Here is a 16,921-nt window from a genome sequence, read left to right on the forward strand (position 1 = left end):
TTGTTTTCAATTAACCTGACAAAAACCGTACTTTCTTCAGAGAAAGACATCCCTTCCCGATTTCTGGATGAAGAACGTGTTCCGAATGATGCATCTAGCTCTGGAGCAACGGTAATAATTTTTGCATACTGTCTTCTTTAGTTTTGATGAACTATATTACAAAATAATTGGTTATGATCAAAAACTTTTAGTCCCATAGGTGGTATTATTAGTAGTCATGATTTAGTTTTTGATCTTTCTGTTATGTAGAAATTTAGTTTACCTTCTTTGTTACCGAGTTATTGGATTATAATGATAAATTTTGCTTTTGCAATTGTCAAAACTCACTGGTGACACTTTCCACGTTATGTACCACGCGGTCTCACCTGATGGACGTGTTACTCTTAAATTTATTCTTATCGCATATCTTTGTAATTATATAGTCTCTTTTTCCTTTATTATTTTCTTGTATTGGCAATTAATTATTTAAATTCGTATCAACACACTTTTTTGTTGTCACTATTGCAGGCGTTAATAACAAAAGCATAAGCAGTAGATGAAACCCAAGATTGGAGTGTCTTCCCTTCCATGAAATCTCAGGTAAAGAACATTAACTTATACTTTTGATTATATGACTGCGTCTGCTATGTGTTATATAATCTTCGTTCACGGTTTACAAATTTGTTGGTAGTTTCATTATTAGTCGACGTCGCATCTTCTGTTTACAAAGAAGAGCCCTCTGACGACGGTGACGTAAAAGTGAGTAGAAAAATCACTAATTTTATGTTATTTTCTTCATTTTCTTCATTTTCTCTTATTTTTGTGGAACCACAACATATATGCTCACTGATACGTATATTTGTTTGAATGGAATTTAACAAGTCCAGGTACTGAATGTGGTGCTGTTAATGCTTCTAATGGCTACATCAGTGCACATGTCTATGGTATACTCAGATTTTTGTTTCTTCTTTTTCGTTGAAAAAGTTATTTGCAGGTGTAAAGGAGGCATTGTTAGAAGACCCCGAGGACGAGAAGAAGACGAGTGGTGAAGCCGAGGCACGACCTGTGAGTTACTCATACTCCTTCTTCCATATCATCTGTGCGCTTGCGAGCATGTATGGTGCAATGCTTCTCTCGGGATGGACTGACTCATCAAAGAATGCGACTCTGATTGATGTGGGATGGACCTCGGTCTAGGTCAAGATATGCACCGGTTGGGTCACGACCGGACTCTACATATGGACACTCATTGCACCGCTCATTTTTCCCGATCACGAGTTCTACTAAATAGAGGGTAACACGTGTATAGTCAGGTCCATATAACTTTTGTGATATATCTTTGTTTTGACGTTTAGTTTCTATATATATATATATATACACGTTGTATCTCTATATAATTATTTTATAAGTATAAACACACCATATTCAAAGTTGGGACAAAAGAGGTCTCTGATTAAAAGTTGAAATGATTTCTCTTAATTATCCTTAATGAATACTCTTTGAATTCTGATTCTATTTTTAAATAGTGTAATCGTTGAGGGTATCATGGTCCAAACCTGTCGTATTTTAGAGAATATGGAATTTTAGCTTTTTAGAATTTTTAAATCTTGAAGATAAATTCCATATAACGAAGTGAATATTCGTAATTAAGATAATACAATAGTTTTTTTTTTTTTTTTATTAGATGTCTACGAGAAGGTAATCTCTAATCTAACTATACTAGATAACAACCCGCACATCGTGCGGGATGAAGTGATTCAAGTAAAATTATTATCCGGGATCCAAGATCCGTTTGTATAAAACGAAATATGTAACAAATTTTTTTTGTTTTATTCAAATTTGGGACTATTTCATATAAGAATATGTTTTACCCGTGAAATATTTGAACCTTGAATAAAGCTTCAACGTGATAAAAAAGTATTGACGAAATGTTACCATTTATGGCAATATGTCTTTCCGTATGTTTTAAAGATTTCGAGATTTTGTAGTATAAAAAGATTTTTTTTTTTTAATAAGTATAAGAAATCCAAAATTTAGTAAAGATGAGATTTGATAGTTTCCAAGCTAAGATTTTGTAGTGTTCCAAATCTAAGATTCTTAGATTATGAATGAATTATTTACGAAATGGTTATAATGTAGCCAGATTTTGGTTTATATACAAATGTGGTTATGATGTTTTTCTTCGAAAAGTTAGAACTCCTCCAAAAAATAGGATTTTAAGTATTCGTAACATATATAGAAAGGAGATTATCTTATTTATTTAAGTAAAAAATTTATGAAAAATGTAAAGATTTTGTAGTTTTGAATTCGAGATTCTTGAACCAAATGTATATATTTTATCATTTAAATATAAACATAAATATAAATAAAAAGATTGTTTATCCATCCGCTAAAGAAAATTTATATAAATGTAAATAAAGAAAAATATAAATATAAAAATATAGTAATATAAGATAAACAAAAAGTGTATGTTTTTAATTATTAATGGGATATATGGATGTATAAGACTAATGGCAAATTCTGTAAATAGTCTAATAAATCTTGGGTAATTATCTAAATAGAAGCCAAATCGTTGTGAGAGCGACACTTCAGCGTGGCAATCTTGTTAATAACACATGATGGTAAGTTTTTTTTTTTTAAAATGTTTCTCTATTAATATATAGGGGATATATTTGTATTTTGTTATGAATTATTTATATGCTTTTCTTTTTTGTTTTTTAGAAACTCTAACATTAATTTGCTTTCTAAAACATATTGAGTCTATTTTTAAGCTCGGGAAAAACAGAGTTCTCTAAAACGAGATCGGTCGAGATTGCATAGGTATGTCTATCGTGATAAAATTGTTAAATAGATACTGGGCTTTTAAGCAATTCTATCACTTTGAATCCTTGTAATCGTGAGAGAAAACTTTAGGGTTTGATTGTTTTAGTTTTGATTAGTGAAGATGCTGCAATCTCCACATATGATTTTTACGTTCAATCATAATTTGGGTGTGTGAAAATTAATACTTGAATCGATGGAGAGAAGATTACAACTGGCGTGGGAGTTAATTTGTGTATTTTATGGTAAAATGTTTACGTCATGGATCAAAAAGTTCAATCCCATCTTTATAGGAGTTAGGCTTTCATCTAACCTCTTTTATATTTGCTAGATTGTTTGTTGTATTATTTTTTAAAATTTCAGATTCAAATATATTTTTTTAATTTCAGTTTTAGGTGACTAAAGGATTGAATATGCTATGAACATGTAATTTTATATTCTTTTGTTAATTTATTGCCATTCACCTATTTTGACTTTAATTTATATATTTTATTATGAGAGATAGGAAAAATAGCTGATCAGTGATTTTTGGTTGTCAGAGGCTTTGATCCGAATAGCGGCGGTGATGAAAATATGAGTGAAGGAGAGAGACGCAAGGGATCGGTGAAGTTGTTGAATACACACAAGGGGTTTGGTTTCATCACACCAGACGACGGTGGTGAGTGGTGACGATCTCTTCGTTCACCAGTCCATTAGATCTGAGAAATTTCGTAGCCTTGCCGTTGATGAATCTGTTGAGTTCAAGGTTGAGGTTGACAACGCCATTCGTGTGAAGGCTGTTGAAGTTTCTGGACCCGAGGGTGCTCCTGTTCAGTGAAATAATGGCGGTTCATCTGGTGGACGTGGTGGTTCTGGCTGTGGAGGTGAGGACGTGGTGGTGGAAATTATTGAGGAGAATATGGTGGTAGAGGAGGTGGTGGTGATGGTACTTGTTTTAGGTGTAGTGAATCAAGTCATATGGCGAGAGATTGTTCTCAAGGTGGTGGAGGATACAGTGGTGGTGGAGGTGGTTGAAGGTACGGTATGTTCTAGCGGTGGAGGTGGTGGTACTTGCTTTAGTGGTTTTATTTGTTTCGTTTAATTTTGTAGCAACCTTATCATTTGTATTAAGGATTTTATAACTAGAAACGTAGGTACATATGACAAATGTGAATGTTTTTATTTATGAATTATAAAACATGTTGTGTTATATGTCATTTAGGTTATATAATATTTAAAACGTTTGTGGATATGTAAGAAGTGAAATTATTGGGGCCGGAGTTATTTGACGAACACATCAATTGGATTTTAAAAATCTTTTCACAATATGTTATGTGTCATTATTTCATCTCATAAGTAAGTGATATTTCATTAAACTTTAATCTATTATATACTTTATGAAATTTTTTGGATTAAATTAATTGGATACGATATCTATGATTCTTACGCAAAAGATCAAAGTTTACAAAAAATCTTTAACAAAATCTCTAACAAATTTGACTTCGATTTTATTTTGCAAGAATATAACGATAAAATTGTACGATTTTTTTTTTTTGGTGAACATAAAATTGTACAAATTTGATAAAGACTTAAAATTTGCAAATAATGATGTGAATATTTCATCTCGAAATTGTTTAACTAAGAAAGTTAATATTCGTAAATTCGTCAAGGTACTAATATTTAAATAATTATATTATGATTATAATTTGTCCACCATATATTTTAAAATTTAAAATATATTTTTGTTCTGAATTAAAATTAAAAAAAATTAAAATCTGTAAGGGTAGTTTTAGAAAAGGATGAAAATCAAAAAAAGACACAAAGTTCTTTTATTCTTAAATATATTGACATGTGATTTTCATCCTACATACTATTTTTAAATTATGTGTTTATTATATACATATAGACACTTCTATGATTAATTAAAGATTTGCTCTCTATAGTAGTATTTAATTAGATATTTTTAAAAATTGTTCATATAACTTTCTCTTTGCTTTTAAATTGTTTTAGTTTAATTAAATTTAGTGATCATGTTGCCAGAACTAAGAGTTGATCCGTATAATTAACACTGCTCATGCCGCATGTATGTAATTTAGATCACTTTTTATCTTTTTTTTGAATTATTTTGGAATATGAGTTCTACATAACGTGTGTTTATTTTGTAAGTTCCTTTTTTTTTCTTATACTGTGGAGTGTGATCAAGCTCTTTTTGGAGAAGTGAATTAGTTCAATATGATTTATGTTTCCTATGATCACGACATTTTTCATCACTCCATCTACAAACGTATAAAAAATCAATTGTAAGTACACGATTAGATTGTTTGTGTGCGTGCTTGATTTAGTGTTTGTAGATATTTGTTTTGTAAGAAATATTTTTTTAGTTAAAATTTAAAACAAGTACTAAACCCAAACTTTATATATATAAGTTTTGATTTGTTAGGATTTTCCGGTTTACTTGAGAGTCATGTTTCTGAACCGGTGTATATCATTTTTGCTCTGTCTTTGTGTTATCATCAACCGGAATCAGCCATGGTGAATTATATAGTGAAGCAATACATTGTTCCAATAGAAGGAGATACGACATTGGTCGCAGTGGAGAGCATGTATGTAATAGGAAAGGTCAAAATGGCATCGAAAACCCTAATTGGAAGAGAAAGAAGAAGATTGTGATGATATGAAATGTTAACAACGTTACTTGAGCACGTAGCTGGAAATGAGGATGAAAAGAACATGTTCTACATTCTTTAGTATCTTGAAATCTTTCTTTTGCAGGTGATAGAGAACACAAAAGTTATGATTGTATCTATAGAGGAATGAGAAGGAACGGATGGAACACTCTTACATACCTGTAAAAGAAAGGAGATAGCATTAAGGGAACCCGAATGTTTGAATATGAATCAGGCACTCAGTTATTGTTGTTGTTACCCTGAGGTCGCTTCACCAATGCTATGGTGATCATGCATTTGTTTCATCTAAACTTTTTTCGTTTAGTTTGTAGTCATGCATGCCTTTATTTATATGTTAACCTCAACTACAAGAGCCGTTAGTGGTTTTACTTGTACAAACAAGGGAGATATCGCAGATGTTGAATACTTACTTCATATTTGAACTTGGCCGAGGATCTTGAGACTAATGAAGATGAAGAAGAAGAATTAAGAATATTATTGGTATACAGAATAGAAAATGAGTGAATATTATTGGTATACAGAATAGAAAATGAGTCAAGATCATTAGTGATTCAAAACTGATCAATTAAATTCTGATATATAATAATTATTTATAATGGTTGGTCCATAATGTATATTTTATTTTAAAATTAATAGTAAAATTATTTGATAACTACAATATAGTTAAGTTACTTTATAAAAAAACCCTTCACTCTACAGAAGTTACATAATTTTATTATTAATTTCTCACTGAATGACAAAATAATTTTATAAAACCTGATCCAACCGGTTGAACTTGATCAACATGATAACAAAACAAGAGGAGCAAAGTTGAAGGTTTTTGGGAGTCTAATGAAAGAGCTCTTGATAAGCGTAGAAATCATTTGTTGAACATAAGTTTGGCTATAACAATGATAACAAAAAACAGGAGCAAAATAACGATTTTTTGTAGCCTAATGAAAGAGTTTTTGATAAATGTAGAAATACTTTGCTGATTGATGAGTTTGGTTATAACCATGATAACAAAAAAAAGGAGCAAAATTGACGGTTTTTTTGCAACGTGGTGAAAGAGTTCTTGATAAACGTAAAAATTATTTGTTCATTGATAAGTTTGTCTATAACCATGATAACAAAACAAGAAAGCCAAAATTGACGGCTTTCTACAGTCTGATGAAAGAGATCTTGATAAACGTAGAAATCATTTGCTGATTGATAAGTTTGGCTATAACAATGATAACGAAAAAAGGAGCAAAATTGACGGTTTTCTGCAGGCTCATGAAAAAGTTCTTGATAAACATAGAAATCATTTGCTAATGATGAATTTGGCTATACCAGGATGGAAAAAGAGAGCAAAATTGATGGTTTTCTATAGTATGATGAAAGAGCTCTTAATAAACGTAGAAATCGTTTGCCGATTGAAGAGTTTTGCTATAACCATTATAACAAAAAAAAGGGGTAAAATTGACGCTTTTCTACAGTTCGATGAAAGAGATCTTGATAAACGTAGAAATCATTTGTTGATAGATGAGTTTGGCTATAACCATGATAACAAAGAAAAATGACCAAAAGTTACGGTTTTCTACATTGTAATAAAAGAGCACCTGATAAACGTAAAAATTATTTGTTCATTAATGAATTTGGCTATAACAATGATTACAAACAAGAGAGATAAAATTGACGGCAATCTGTAGTCTGATTAATGATATATTGATTAACGTAGAAATCATATGCTGATTGATGAGTTTGGCTATAACAATGATAACGAAAAAATGAGCAAAAGTGACAGTTTTATGCAGGCTCATGAAAAAGTTCTTGATAAACGTAGAAATCATTTGTTGATGATTAGTTTGGCTATATCCAAGATAACAAAAAAAAAAGAAAAAAGCAAAATTGACGTCTTTCCGCAGTCTGATGAAAGAGGTCTTTGATTAACATAGAAATCATTTGACTATTGAAGAGTTTAACTATAACCATTCTAACAAAAAAAAGAGCAAAGTTGACGATTTTTGGCAGTCTAATGAAAGTGCTCTCGATAATCGTAAAAATCATTGGTTGATTGAAGAGTTTTGCAATAACCATTATAACGGTAAATGAGCAAAATTGAAGGTTTTCTGCAGCTTAACGAAAGAGCTCTTGATTAACTTAGAAATTTGCTCATTGATGAGTTTGGCTATAGCCATAAAAAAAAAAAAGGAGCAAAATTGACGGTTTTCTACTGTCTAATGTAAGAGGTTTTGGTAAACGTATAAATCATTTGGTGATTGATGAGTTTGGTTATAACAATGATAACAATAAAATAAAGCAAAATAGAAAGTTTTCTGCAGCATGAAGAAAGAGCTATTGATAAATGTAAAAATTATTTGCCGATTGATGAGTTTGACTATAACAATAATAACAAAATAAAAGAACAAAATTGACGGTTTATTTCAGCCTCATGAAGAAATGTTGATAAATGTAGAAATTATTTTCTGATATATGTGTTTGCCTATAATCATTGATTAAAAAGAACATGATGAGAAAAGTTGATGGTTTTCGTCAACTTCATGAAAAAGCTCTTGATAAACGTAGAAATCGTTTGTTGATTGATGAGTTTGGCTATAACAATGATAATCGAAAAACAAGAGAAAAATAACGATTTTCTGCGTCCTCATGAAAGAGCTTTCGATAAATATAGAAATAATTTGCTGATTGATGAGTCTGCCTATAACCATGATAACAAAAAAAAGAGCGAAATAGACGTTTTTTGCTACGTAATGAAAGAGCTCTTGGTAAACGTAAAAATAATTTTTTCATTGATGAGTTTTAACTATAACCACTTTCTGATTTATGATTTTGGCTATAACAATAATAAGAAAAAAAACAAGAGGAGCAAAGTTGATGGTTTTCTGAAGTCTGATGAAAGAGCTCTTGATAAGCAAATAAATCATTTACTGAAGATAACAAAAAACATTTGCTGATTTATTACTTTGGCTATAACAAAGATAACAAAAAACATGAATAAAATAGCGATTTTCTGCAGCCTAATGAAAGAGCTTTTGATAAATGTATAAATAATTTGATGATTGATGAGGTTTTGATAATTATGTTGAATCTGGATCTCAGTATTACCGACGAGATTCTTTGTTGGTAATTACTTTTTATTTTTTTTGTCGTCCACAATCAAAACTCTAAAATTTTCGACAGAACGTTAACTGATTTTGATGTTATAAACCGGGTGTCACGAATCATGAGAACGACGAAGTACCTATCGTCACACGCAAAGAGAATGCCTTGGAGGAATGGTGACATTCGTTGTTTTCTTATTGTCTTGGATTTTTTTTTGTTTTAATGATTATCATCTTTTTTTTTTACCATTTATAACATTATCTTATCTCTCAAAATTGAAGATTTTCTGCAGCCTAATGAAAGAGCTCTTGATTAACATAGAAATTATTTGATGATTGATGAGTTTGGCAATAGCCATGATAACAAAACAAGAAGAGTAAAATTGACAGTTTTCTACTGTCTAATGAAATAGCTCTTAAAAAACGTATAAATCATTTGCTGATTAATGTGTTTGGTTATAACATTGATAAAAAAAATAAGAGAGAGCATAATAGACAGTTTTCTGCAGCCTGATGAAAGAGGTTTTGAGAAACGTAGAAATCATTTGTTAATTGATGAATTTGGTTATAACAATGATAACAATAAAAGAGAGCAAAATCGATAGTTTTCTGCAACCTGATTAAAAGCTATTGATAAATGTATAAATTATTTGCCGATTGATGAGTTTGTCTATAACAATCATAACAAAATAAAATAAACAAGAATGACGGTTTCTTTCAGTCTCATGAAGAAATGTTGATAAACGTAGAAATTATATTTTGATATATGTGTTTGGCTATAATCATGATTAAAAAGAACAAGATGAGGAAAGTTGACGGCTTTCTTCAACTTCATGAAAAATCTCTTGATAAACGTAGAAATCGTTTGTTGATTGATGAGTTTGACTATAACAATGAAAACAAAAAAAACAGCAGAAAAATAACGAATTTCTGCGTCATGATGAAAGAGCTTTCGATAAGTGTAGAAATAATTTGCTAATTGATGAGTTTGACTATAACCATCGTAACAACAAAAAAAGAGAGCGAAATCGATGTTTTTTGCAACGTAATGAAAGAGCTCTTGGTAAACGTAATTATTTGTTTATTGATGAGTTTGGCTATAACCATTAAAAAAAGACAAGAGAGACAAAATTGATGACTTTCTGTAGTCGATGAAAGAGATCTTGATAAACGTAGATATCATTTGTTGATTGATGAGGTTGGCTACAACAATGATAAAAAAAAAATGAGCAAAAGTGACAGTTTTCTGCAGGTTCATGAAAAAACTTTTGATAAATGTATAAATATTTTGCAGATGATGAGTTTGGCTATTACTATGATAACAAAAAAAAAACAATTGACGGTTTTCTGCAGTCTAATGAAAGAGTTCTTGATAAACGTAGAAATCGTTTGCAGATTAAATAGTTTTGCTATAACCATTATAACGGAAAAATGGGCATAACTGATGGTTTCTGCAATCCGATAAAAAAGATCGAAATACACGTAGAAATCATTTGCTGATTAATGAGTTTGGGTATAACCATGATAATAAAAAAAAGGGAGCAGAAAGTGACGGTTTTTTGCAATGTAATGAAAGAGGTCTTGCTAAACGTAAAAATTATTTGCTCATTAATGAGTTTGGCTATAACCATGATTACAAACAAGAGAGATAAAATTGACGGCTTTCTGCAGTCCGATTAATGATATCTTGATTAACGTATAAATCATATGTTGATTGATGAGTTTGGCTATAAAAATAACAACGAAAAAAATGAGCAAAATTGACAGTTTTCTACAGACTCATGAAAAAACTCTTGATAAACGTAGAAATCATTTATTGATGATGAATTTGGATATATCCATGATAACAAAAAAAAAGAAGCAAATTGACGGCTTTCCGCAGTTTGATGAAAGAGATCTTTGATAAACGTAGAAATCATTTGATGATTGCAGAGTTTTGCAATAACCATTATAACGGTAAATGAGCAAACTTGAAAGTTTTCTGCAGTCTAACGAAAGAGCTATTGATTAACTTAGAAATTTGCTGATTGATGGTTTGGCTTTAGCCATAAAAAAAATAGGAGCAAAATTGACGGTTTTGTACTATCTAATGTAAGAGGTTTTGGTAAACGTATAAATTATTTGCTGATTGATGAGTTTGGTTATAACATTGATAACAATGGAAGAGAGCAAAATAGACAGTTTTCTACAGCCTGATGAAAGAGCTATTGATAAATATAGTAATCATTTGCCGATTGATGAGTTTGACTATAACAATGATAACAAAATAAAACAAAATTGACGGTTTCTTTCAGCCTCATGAAGAAATGTTGATAAACTTAGAAATTATTTTCGGATATATGTGTTTGGCTATAATCATGATTAAAAAGAACAAGATGAGCAAAGTTGATGATTTTCGTCAACTTCATGAAAATGCTCTTGATAAACGTAGAAATCGTTTGTTGATTGATGAGTTTGGCTATAACAATGATAATCGAAAAATGGGAGAAATATAACGATTTTATGCATCTTCATGAAAGAGCTTTCGAGAAATGTACAAATAATTTGCTAATTGATGAGTTTGCCTATAACCATGATAAAAAGAAAAGGAGCGAAATAGACGTTTTTTACTACGTAATGAAAGAGCTCTTGGTAAACGTAAAAATAATTTGTTTATTGATGAGTTTTAACTATAACCATAATAAAAAAACAAGAGAGACAAAATTGGCGATTTTCTGTAGTCTGATGAAAGAGATCTTGATAAACGTAAATATCATTTGTTGATTGATGAGTTTGGCTACAAAAATGTAAAGAAAAAATGAGCTAAAGTGAAAGTTATTACCGGTTCATGAAAAAGCTTTTGATAAACGTATAAATCTTTTGCAGATGATGAGTTTGGCTATTACCATGATAACAAGAAAAGAATAAAACTGACTGTTTTCTGCAGTCTAATGAAAAAGTTCTTGATAAACGTAAAAATAATTTGCTGATTGAAAAGTTTTAGCATGATCTTTATAACGAAAAATGAACAAAAGTGAAGATTTTTTGCAGCCTGATGAAAGGGCTCTTGATTCGCAGAGAAATTATTTGATGATTGATGAGTTTGGCAATAGCCATGATAACAAAACAAGAAGAGTAAAATTGACAGTTTTCTACTGTTTAATAAAATAGCTCTTAATAAACGTATAAATCATTTGCTGATTGATAAATTTGCCTATAACATTGATAAAAAAAAAAAAAAAGAGAGCAAAATAGACAGTTTTATTCAACCTGATGAAAGAGGTTTTGAGAAACGTAGAAATTAGTTGTTGATTGATGAATTTGGTTATAACAATGATAACAATAAAAGAGAGCAAAATCGATAGTTTTCTGCAAAAAGGAGAAAAATAACGAATTCCTGCGTCATGATGAAAGAGATTTCGATAAGTGTAGAAATAATTTGCTAATTGATGAGTTTGGCTATAACCATGGTAACAACAAAAAAGAGAGCGAAATTGATATTTTTTGCAACGTAATGAAAGAGCTCTTGGTAAACGTTAAAATTATTTGTTTATTGATGAGTTTGGCTATAACCATTAAAAAAAAACAAGAGAAACAAAATTGACGACTTTCTGTAGTCGATGAAAGACATCTTGATAAACGTAGATATCATTTGTTGATTGATGAGTTTGGCTACAACAATGATAAAGAAAAAATGAGCAAAAGTGACAGTTTTCTGCAGGTTCATGAAAAAGCTTTTGATAAATGTATAAATATTTTGCAGATGATGAGTTTGGCTATTACTATGATAACAAAAAAAAAAAATTGACGGTTTTCTCCAGTCTAATGAAAGAGCTCTTGATAAACGTAGAAATCGTTTGCAGATTAAAGAGTTTTGCTATAACCATTATAACGAAAAAATGGGCATAACTGATGGTTTCTGCAATCCGATGAAAAAGATCGAAATACACGTAGAAATCATTTGCTGATTAATGAGTTTGGGTATAACCATGATAATAAAAAAAAAAAAAGGAGCAAAAGTGACGGTTTTTTTGCAACGTAATGAAAGAGGTCTTGATCAACGTAAAAATTATTTGCTCATTAATGAGTTTGGCTATAACCATGATTACAAACAAGAGAGATAAAATTGACGGCTTTCTGCAGTCCGATTAATGATATCTTGATTAACGTATAAATCATATATTGATTGATGAGTTTGGCTATAAAAATGGCAACGAAAAAAATGAGCAAAATTGACAGTTTTCTACAGACTCATGGAAAAGTTCTTGATAAACGTAGAAATCATTTATTGATGATGAGTTTGGCTATATCCATGATAACAAAAAAAAAAAAAAACGACGGCTTTCCGCAGTTTGAAGAAAGAGATCTTTGATAAACGTAGAAATCATTTGATGATTGAAGAGTTTAACTATAACTATTCTAACAAAAAAAAAGAGCAAAATTGACGATTTTTTGCAGTCTGATGAAAGAGATCTCGATAAACGTAAAAATTATTGGCTGATTGAAGAGTTTTGCAATAACCATTATAACAGTAAATGAGCAAACTTGAAAAATTTATGCAGCCTAACGAAAGAGCTATTGATTAACTTAGAAATTTGCTGATTGATGATTTGGCTTTAGCCATAAAAAAAAAATTGAGCAAAATTGACGGTTTTCTACTGTCTAATGTAAGAGGTTTTGGTAAACGTATAAATTATTTGCTGATTGATGAGTTTGGTTATAACATTGATAACAATAAAAGAGAGCAAAATAGACAGTTTTTCTACAGCCTGATGAAAGAGCTATTGATAAATGTAGTAATCATTTGCCGATTGATGAGTTTGACTATAACAATGATAACAAAATAAAACAAAATTGACGGTTTCTTTCAGCCTCATGAAAAAATGTTGATAAACTTAGAAATTATTTTCTGATATATGTGTTTGACTATAATCATGATTAAAAAGAACAGGATGAGCAAAGTTGACGGTTTTCTTCAACTTCACGAAAAAGCTCTTGATAAATGTAGAAATTGTTTGTTGATTAATGAGTTTGGCTATAAAAATGATAACCAAAAAAACAGGAGAAAAGTAACGATTTACTACGTCTTGATGAAAGAGATTTCAATAAATGTAGAAATAATTTGTTGATTGATGACTTTGGCTATACCCATGATACCAAAAAAAGGGAGCGAAATTGACATTTTTTTGCAACGTAATGAAAGAGCTCTTGGTAAACGTAAAAATGATTTGTTCATTGATGAGTTTGGCTATAACCATAATAAAAATAACAAGAGAGACAAAATCGACGACTTTCTGTAGTCCGATGAAAGAGATCTTGATAAACGTAGATATCAATTGTTGATTGATGGGTTTGAGTTACAACAATGATAAAGAAAAAAATGAGCAAAAGTGACAGTTTTCTACATGTTCATAAAAAGCTTTTGATAAATGTATAAATATTTTGCAGATGATGAGTTTGGCTATTACCATGATAGTAAAAAAAGAATAAAATTGACGGGTTTCTGCAGTCTAATGAAAAAGCTCTTGGTAAATGTAAAAATAATTTGTTGATTAAAAATTTTTAGTATGACTTTTATAACGAAAAATGATCAAAATTGAAGATTTTTTGCAGCTTGATGTTAAAGTTATTAATTCGCAGAGAAATTATTTGCTAATTGATGAGTTTGTGGCAATAGCCATGATAACAAAAAAAAATTGACGGTTTTCTGCTGGCTATAACAATTGTAACAATAAAAAAGAACAAAATATATACTTTTCTATAACCTAATGAAAGAGTTCTTGATAAATGTAGAAATTGTTTGTTGATTTATGTGATTGGCTATAACCATGATAACAAAAAAATGAGCAAAATTTACGGTTTTTTGCAGCCATATGAAAGAATTGTTATTAAACGTAATAATCACTTTCTGATTTATGATTTTGGCTATAATTATAATTAGAAAAAAAAACAAAAAGAGCAAAGTTGATGGTTTTCTGAAGTCTGATGGAAGAGTTCTTGATAAGCGTATAAATCATTTACTAAAGATGAGTTTGGCTATAACAAAGATAACAAAAAACATGAGTAAAATAACGATTTTCTGGAGTCTAATGAAAGAGCTTTTGATAAATATAGAAATCATTTGTTGATTGATGAGTTTTTGATAATTATGTTGAATCCGGATCTCAGTATTACCAATGAGATGTTTTGTTGGTAATTACTTTTTTCTTTTTTTTGTCGTCCACAATCAAAACCCTAAAATTTTTGACGGAACGTTAACTGATTCTGATGTTATAAACCGGGTATCAGGAATCCTGAAAATGACGAAGTACCTATCGTCACATGCAAAGAGAATGCTATAAAATGATGATGTTCGTTGTTTTCTTATTGTCTTGAAATTTTTTTTTTTGTTTTTTTTTTTATGATTAGCATCTTATTTTCTTACCATTTATAATATTCTTTTATCTCTCATGATTTTACCGTTTATACACGATAACTTACACCATTTGTATATATTATTATTATGGTGTTGATAATAGAATGATATATTTTTATCCTTAAATTTCGATAGTATATATTTCAATTTAACTGTTGAGATTTAATTTTTTTTTCTAAACTTAATTTATTAATTTTATGGATAAATTCTTTATCGTTTAATCAATATCTGTTTCGCGTGGCTCGGGTAGAGAGCTCAATATGATTTTGGGTGACGAACATGTTAGTATTTTAATAACTTACCTTCTATACATGTTTTCGATATTAAATTGAATTGATTTTTTCTTTAACATTTCATTTGCAGTTCACCCAAATTCAAGCCGTTGTTCGTGATGAATTAATTGATAATTATTTTTCAAGATCGATAATCGATGAGTGGGTGAGCATTAAAAATTTTGATGTATCACGGGTTAACATCATCTTGAGACCAGTACCGCATAGATTCAAGATTGTGTTTCGTTCGGACACTTTAGTGCAAAGTATTAATATGTGCTCCAGTAGAACCTATTTCAATCTAACTGAGTTTGTGAGTATATTGAGTGGTATTGTTAACCCGAATATTTGCGTTGGTAAGCCTAATTTATGAATTTATTTGTGCTTTTGGAGTTTATTTGCGATTCATGTTCTGACTGTATTATTCATGTGTGTGTTTCATAGATGTTATTGGCAAAATTGTCAACGTGATAGAGTTGGTTTTTGTTCCTTCCGTGGAACATTCTCAAGGAGGATATTTTGAGTTGTACTTTGGTTTACGTGATACTGAGTAAGTCACTATTTTTTTAAAGATTTAAACCAGAATATAAAGTCTTATGACTTCTTCAAATCTTAAAATTAGGTGTATCCATCTAGAGTGTCGTTTGACGGGTGACCTTGCAGTCGAGTTCTATGACTTATGGAAGCGTCGTTCACATAACACAGTGATATGTATTATCAAGTTTGTGAAATTAGAGCTACCACAGGAACATAGGTGGAGATGTACCAACGTTACCGGATGTACAAGGATTATGTTGAATCCGGATCTCAGTATTACCGACGAGATGCTTTGTTGGTAAGTATTTTTGTTTTTTTCCTGTTTACAATCAAAACTTTAAAGTTAGCGACTGAACATTCACTATTTATGGTGTTCCAAATCGGATGTCAGGAATCCTGAAAACGACCAAGTACCTATCATCACACGCAAGGAGAATGCCATGGAGTTATGATGTTCGTTGATTTCTTATTTTCTTGGTGAATGGTTTTAAAAGATGATTTATTATTATTTTCTTAGCATTTATAATATTATTGAATTTTTAAAATTTCATCATTTACTATATTTTATTAAACTAAACCCTAAACAATTTACCATATTTTTCTTACACTAACAAGTAACACCTAAAAGGTAAAATGGAACTTTAATTGCGTCCCTAATAACTTACACCATTTGTATATATTATTATTATGGTGTTGATAATAGAGTGATATTTTTTACCCTTAAGTTTCGTTAGTATATATTTCAGTTTAACTGTTGAAATTTAGTTTCTTTTTTTAAAACTTAATTTATTAATCTTATGGATAAATTCTATATCGTTTAATCAATATTCGTTTTTGTTAATTTTCTGATTTAGTTTTTAATATATATTTTCCATTTTTATGTTCTTTCCAAATAATCGTTAGGTCTACATATATGTATCCCGCATTTATACCTCATTGGAATATTTAGCCGCGTAATCTTTTGTTATGGGTTCTACAATGATACCTTTTACATCTGATTCATGTGATGGTGGTTATTTTCGTATTGCGTCTCTTAACCCTAACATGGGTGAGTGGTCTGTCTCGGTGAAGATTTTGAATTGTTGGTCTGTTTCGCGTGGCACGGGTAGAGAGCTCAATATGATTTTGGGTGACGAGCATGTTAGTTTTTTGATAACTTACCTGCTATAC

General features: G+C 30.2%; 1 long non-coding RNA gene and 1 pseudogene across 1 annotated transcript; both read left to right on the forward strand.

Moving 5' to 3' along the window:
• Positions 1-512: 512 nt before the first annotated feature.
• LOC110228732 lies at positions 513-1,328 on the forward strand. Its single transcript, XR_002332236.1, has 3 exons — positions 513-579; positions 671-738; positions 964-1,328. It is a non-coding gene; the product is annotated as an uncharacterized LOC110228732 (long non-coding RNA).
• A 2,044-nt stretch (positions 1,329-3,372) lies between these two features.
• LOC110228526 lies at positions 3,373-3,813 on the forward strand (annotated as a pseudogene).
• The last annotated feature ends 13,108 nt before the right edge of the window (positions 3,814-16,921 follow it).

Source organism: Arabidopsis lyrata (assembly GCF_000004255.2).
Source record: "Arabidopsis lyrata subsp. lyrata unplaced genomic scaffold ARALYscaffold_5, whole genome shotgun sequence".
NCBI lineage: Eukaryota > Viridiplantae > Streptophyta > Magnoliopsida > Brassicales > Brassicaceae > Arabidopsis > Arabidopsis lyrata.